This window comes from Haliotis rubra, unplaced genomic scaffold (assembly GCF_003918875.1).
Source record: "Haliotis rubra isolate DU_JTF1 unplaced genomic scaffold, ASM391887v1 Scf190, whole genome shotgun sequence".
Lineage (NCBI taxonomy): Eukaryota > Metazoa > Mollusca > Gastropoda > Lepetellida > Haliotidae > Haliotis > Haliotis rubra.
In genome coordinates this window covers 492,452-499,740 of record NW_025765892.1, presented here as the reverse complement: position 1 = coordinate 499,740, position 7,289 = coordinate 492,452, and positions in this window count along the sequence as shown.

The window sequence follows — 7,289 nt, the reverse complement described above, 5'->3', positions numbered from 1 at the left end:
GGGATACAGTCTATAAACCATGACGGAGGTGGCAACGTCACTTGTCTAGATGTTTGGGAGATTGTGGGATACAGTCTATAAACCATGACGGAGGTGGCGCCATCACATGTCTAGATGTTTGGGAGATTGTGGGATACAGTCTATAAACCATGACGGAGGTGGCACCGTCACTTGTCTAGATGTTTGGGAGATTGTGGGATACAGTCTATAAACCATGGCGGAGGTGGCACCGTCACTTGTCTAGATGTTTGGGAGATTGTGGGATACAGTCTATAAACCACAGTGGAGGTGTTGTTATATTTGATATCAGAAGACACTAGGGTGAGATTCTATTTATCACCAAAAATCACTCTTCATTAGATTTCAATGAAAATGAAACTTTAGACTTGCAGTGCAGCGATGTCACAGCATTGTCAGGGCATTGTACAAAATCTACTGTCAAAATGAAATCCCCTAAGCAATATCTCTTGTGGAACACAGCATGGGTGATAAATATTGTTTATCTGTATCTCATAAGTTCCTTGTGTGTGTTATGTTTTATATAGAGATAGAATATGATAACATATTACTAAAGAAATGATTAGTTGAGTGTTGGACTCATGTTTGTTACGGTATCACCAAATCTTTTCATGTATTTAATCACGGTACAAATGAAGTGAGAAATACTCTCTGATGTGTCAGAAACCCATCACCCTCTGCAGTATACGTTCCAATAAAAACTTTCTTTGCCGACGACAGGAAGACTCTTAAATGAACAGATGTGGATAATCCAATCAAATGTTTCCATTTAGTCACATGATACTCCCTGAGCATCATCAGCCATTTTGTGCCCTGTATGAGGCTATTGCTTGTGAAATAATGAGAAAAAGATATAATTCAGATAGGTGACATTTCAATTTGATATTCCCCTTGCGAGCAGCGATGGAAAAAGACCCTCCAAAACTGACATTAATAATTAACACGTACTTAAGATATCCATGAATTTCAGGGGATCATTTCTGAAAATGATTTTAGGAAATAACATGAAGACAGATGAAATATCAGACATCCTCCTCTGAGAGATAGATAATTATTTTCTTTTGTCATGTAGATTGGTTTGAAGATTTATCATTTAGGAAAGTGGATGAAATTGAAAATTACCAATGTATGATGTTCATGTCAGATTAACTATGGCCATAGTGCAAGTTGAAGTAGTTACCCTCAACTCTGTGCAAGATATTTAAGTCTCACTGCAGATGCTCAACTGTGACTGTAGATGCTCAACTCGGACTGTAGATGGTCAACTGTGACTGTAGATGCTCAACTGTGACTGTAGATGCTCAACTGTGACTGTAGATGCTCAACTGTGACTGTTTATGCTCAACTGTGACTGTAGATGCTCAACTGTGACTGTAGATGCTCAAATGTGACTTTAGATGGTCAACTGTGACTGTAGATGGTCAACTGTGACTGTAGATGCTCAAATGTGACTGTAGATGCCCAACTGTGACTGTAGATGCTCAGATGTGACTGTAGATGCTCAACTGTGACTGTAGATGCTCAACTGTGACTGTAGATGCTCAACTGTGACTGTAGATGCTCAACTGTGACTGTAGATGCTCAACTGTGACTGTAGATGCCTAACTGTGACTGTAGATGCTCAACTGCGACTGTAGATGCTCAACTGTGACTGTAGATGGTCAACTGTGACTGTAGATGCTCAACTGTGACTTTAGATGGTCAACTGTGACTGTAGATGGTCAACTGTGACTGTAGATGCTCAACTGTGACTGTAGATGCTCAACTGTGACTGTAGATGCCTAACTGTGACTGTAGATGCTCAACTGTGACTGTGGATGCTCTCAATGTTTACCCACACTGACCACTGGTTAGGTCTGGTCTGGTCTCCATTAATCAGTGTGTGTACTAGGTTAGGTCTGGTCCGGTCTCCATTAATCAGTGTGTGTACTAGGTTAGGTCTGGTCCGGTCTCCATTAATCAGTGTGTGTACTAGGTCTGGTCCGGTCTCCATTAATCAGTGTGTGTACTAGGTTAAGTCTGGTCCGGTCTCAATTAATCAGTGTGTGTACTAGGTTAGGTCTGGTCCGGTCTCCATTAATCAGTGTGTGTACTAGGTTAGGTCTGGTCCGGTCTACATTAATCAGTGTGTGTACTAGGTTAGGTCTGGTCCGGTCTACATTAATCAGTGTGTGTACTAGGTCTGGTCCGGTCTCCATTAATCAGTGTGTGTACTAGGTCTGGTCCGGTCTCAATTAATCAGTGTGTGTACTAGGTTAGGTCTGGTCCGGTCTCCATTAATCAGTGTGTGTACTAGGTTAGGTCTGGTCCGGTCTCCATTAATCAGTGTGTGTACTAGGTTAGGTCTGGTCCGGTCTCCATTAATCAGTGTGTGTACTAGGTTAGGTCTGGTCCGGTCTCCATTAATCAGTGTGTGTACTAGGTTAGGTCTGGTCCGGTCTACATTAATCAGTGTGTGTACTAGGTTAGGTCTGGTCCGGTCTTCATTAATCAGTGTGTGTACTAGGTCTGGTCCGGTCTCCATTAATCAGTGTGTGTACTAGGTCTGGTCCGGTCTCCATTAATCAGTGTGTGTACTAGGTCTGGTCCGGTCTCCATTAATCAGTGAGTGTACTAGGTTAGGTCTGGTCCGGTCTCCATTAATCAGTGAGTGTACTAGGTCTGGTCCGGTCTCAATTAATCAGTGAGTGTACTAGGTTAGGTCTGGTCCAGTCTCCATTAATCAGTGAGTGTACTAGGTTAGGTTCGGTCCGGTCTCCATTAATCAGTGTGTGTACTAGGTCTGGTCTGGTCTCAATTAATCAGTGTGTGTACTAGGTCTGGTCCGGTCTCCATTAATCAGTGAGTGTACTAGGTTAGGTCTGGTCCGGTCTCCATTAATCAGTGAGTGTACTAGGTTAGGTCCGGTCCGGTCTACATTAATCAGTGTGTGTACTAGGTCTGGTCCGGTCTCCATTAATCAGTGTGTGTACTAGGTCTGGTCTGGTCTCCATTAATCAGTGTGTGTACTAGGTCTGGTCTGATCTCCATTAATCAGTGTGTGTACTAGGTCTGGTCCGGTCTCCATTAATCAGTGTGTGTACTAGGTCTGGTCCGGTCTCCATTAATCAGTGTGTGTACTAGGTCTGGTCCGGTCTCCATAAATCAGTGTGTGTACTAGGTCTGGTCCGGTCTTCATTAATCAGTGTGTGTACTAGGTCTGGTCCGGTCTCCATTAATCAGTGTGTGTACTAGGTTAGGTCTGGTCCGGTCTCCATTAATCAGTGTGTGTACTAGGTTAGGTCTGGTCCGGTCTACATTAATCAGTGTGTGTACTAGGTTAGGTCTGGTCCGGTCTCCATTAATCAGTGTGTGTACTAGGTTAGGTCTGGTCCAGTCTCCATTAATCAGTGTGTGTACTAGGTCTAGTCTCCATTAATCAGTGTGTGTACTAGGTCTGGTCTACATTAATCAGTGTGTGTACTAGGTCTGGTCCGGTCTCCATTAATCAGTGTGTGTACTAGGTTAGGTCTGGTCCGGTCTCCATTAATCAGTGTGTGTACTAGGTCTAGTCTCCATTAATCAGTGTGTGTACTAGGTCCGGTCTCCATTAATCAGTGTGTGTACTAGGTCTGGTCTACATTAATCAGTGTGTGTACTAGGTCTGGTCCGGTCTACATTAATCAGTGTGTGTACTAGCTTTGAACATTATCACAGTCATACCACATGGTGTGTAAACTTGAAATGTGAAGATAAACCCAAAATAATACTTCTCCTTTTAATTTGCCATGATCACAAGATGGAGCTGACAAACCCTGCAACATTTTCAGAGCAAGTCTTGGATACAAACTCTCAGCCATAGGTTTCTATTAAGTCAAAGAGACAGCTGTACACAGACACATATTTCACCTTAGACAACTGCCCTGCACTTTGTCAAACCCTGTTACATTGTAGCTATGAGTATATGACTTACCACTACTTCATTTGGTATTGATATATATATATATATATATATATATATCCACAGTATTAAAACATTTCAATATTTGTTAAATTCTGGTTTTCCTGTCCCAAATGTGGGTTTAATCAAACTATACAGGCAGTTGTGATTGCTGTCTGGAGGATTACCATCTTAATCAAAAATAAGTCCTCAATTCCCTCTTTCAGTGCAACAAACCCAACATAACCTGTACAGAACCCCCTCCCTACATCTAACTGCCTCCCCACTGTCCTCCCCACCCCAACCATTTATGTAATCAATATATTCACAGACCCTGCCACTTCAAATCTGATGATTCAGCAAACGGAGCAAGACAAAACAAAAGATGAGGCCGATTGTGTAAGATCCTAACAAAGACATACTTCTTAACACAAGACCTCTATTTTATTGCAGCTGACAAAAACAAGAATTTCATTAAATTTTTCTCCTTTCAACTGCTGGAACTCCAACCCTAGTGAGGTTTAAAGTCATTGCCAGATGGTTAAATCCGTGTGACAATTGTCAGTTCTGAAACGTTGTGTCTTCGAGCAGATGGCCGCTAAACAGTTACGGTACAAAGTATTGACTCGGACACATAATTGAATTTTAATAATGAGTCTGTAAGTTGCGCATCGGCTACTCGTATTGTCTACCTTAACGGCAGGGCATGAATACGTTGACAGGGTGAGGTCGGAGGTCAAATGCTTTAAGTGCCCATGAGTACATCCAGAGAATCTCCATGCACCCAATTTTGGCCCAGTATTGTTGGAGAGATATGAAGTATTAATTTCCATTAAAGACGTTAGCCACTAATTTCTCATTTGCTAAATTTGGCAAGAAATTTACAATCAAGTTGAAATTAATTTGCCATTTTGGTAATTTTCACCAAACCTTTCCAATTAATTGAACAGAAGTTGAGACCCTGTTATGAGAATGGACTTCCCTGTTTCTTTCTGACACAAATAAAGAAAGAGGGGTGTTAAGAGTGTCTCTTTGCCGACCACAGGCACTTGCTCACAAAAATGGCATCAATGTTGTTTTGAAAGGTATTTTGTCATTGTCTGGGTCGGAGACACAAATCCTCCCTTTTGAACCAATATGTGGCTCGGAGCTTGCAAAGAACAAGATATATGTGAGAAAATAGTTATTTTAAAGGAAGCCTGATGAACTTATGCAAAGGCTGGCATCTTCCTTACAACAAATTCACACAATTGTAAATAAGGCGTAGGTTGTACACCAATCAAGGACCCTTTGTGCAGGTTATGTTTGTGTTAATATCTTACTGGTGAGCTGTGGTAAACCCTATCACTGCCTGTGAGAACACAGTGCTGGTGGTGTGAGAGATGTCTGTGTCACACGGCTGTCCTTGATGAGTGCTGATCATCAGGATCAACTTACAGCATCACCTCTGTGGTGTTGATGATGATGGCAGTGATGATGATGATGTGAAATTAGTGATGACGATGACTGATGATGACAGCAATGATGACAATGATAATGATGTCAGATGTGGTCAGTGTCAGTAAGGTTGATGATGATGATGATGATGATGATGATGATGATGATGATGATGATGAAAGTGAGTGATGACATGACTGATGATGACATGATGATGACAGCAATGATGACAATGATTATAATGTCACTTATGGTCAGTGTCAATGATGAGGAGGAGGGGGATAGTGGCAGATGTCAGTGAGTGAGTGTGATGATGATGATGATGATGATGATGATGATGATGATGATGGCAGATGTCATATAGATGTCAATGAGGATGTTGACGTGATGTTGCTGAGGATAATGTCAATATTATTGCTGGAGGGTTGGCAATATGTAGTTTGATGATGATGATGATGATGATGACGGCGACGATGGTGGTGGTGGTGGTGGTGATGATGATGATGACGACGACGATGGTGGTGGTGATGATGATGATGATGATGATGATGATGATGACGGTGACGATGGTGGTGGTGGTGATGATGATGATGATGGCGGCGATGGTGGTGGTGGTGGTGATGATGATGATGACGATGGTGGTGGTGATGATGATGATGATGATGATGATGACGATGGTGGTGGTGGTGATGATGATGATGATGATGATGATGATGGCGACGACGGTGGTGGTGGTGGTGATGATGATGATGATGATGATGATGATGTGCTATGTACAACACAGAACCATTCTTACAAGTATCCAGATCGCGAATCTGGCATGGATCAGGTTGACATTATAAGCACAGAATCATGAATTAATTGATAAAGTGGCAGGATTACAGAGTATCCAATTTCTCCTCATGTCATGTGTTATCTCAATACACATTCTGTGCTTTCTTAAAGGTGTAATTAACAAATCATAATTGACTTCCGCTCACTACGGTTTCTCAAGAGAGCTATCAGTTTAAACACAATAACCATATTTGAGATTTCTCGAATTTGTGTGCCATCACGACATGTTCATAGGGATAGGTCATGTGACCAGTAACTTTACAACCTGTATTGGACAAAGGTCAAGGTCTAGGTTTCATACTGGTCGGTCAGGATTTTTGCCAACATTTTGCGCAGACAGCATTAATGTTTTAATCATACGCTAAATGTATCTTATAACAATTGTTTTAAATTTTTGTTTGCTCATTGCATTTTTGTGAAAAACTATTGATGGAGGGAGCTCTTTATATATGAATCGTGTCTCAAGTTTGACCACGACCTTTAAGGTCATTCCAACCTTCAACCTGACAATGAAATCTTCTAACGAGAGGTTTGATAAATTAACACAACACCAAAATTTGATTTCATAATACAACAAAGGCTGACTTTTTTGGTGAAAATTAAAAAAGTCTAATCTGGTCAAAGGTGGATCTCTATTGCCTCGGTGCTAATTGAAAATCACAATTATCGGGTAAAGTGCGACTTCGTACTAGAGTAACTTTGAAAATTATGAAATTGCTAACACTTGCTGTGTCATCACCAGTTATCCTTCATTATGACAGTTGTGAAATAACAGGCGTGAGAAATTCAACCATGCTGAAAAATATTCAGCCTTGGTTCATGGTTCCGTTTGAGCTTGCAGTCACGCACGTGTACACCCGACCACTGCTATTCTTCATGCATGTTGCTCGCCACCATAGCGTCTTATTACAATGCGGAGATTTTCAATTACGGCATGATTAGTTAATGCGTTTGATGTAAGGTCAGGCAATGCATGATGGGAATATTCGCTATCATCCCATCTGCTCATCTGCCCAGATTTGATATTATTCATATCACCTGCATCATAATGCTACTTTCATATCCAATTATCTTCTCTCGG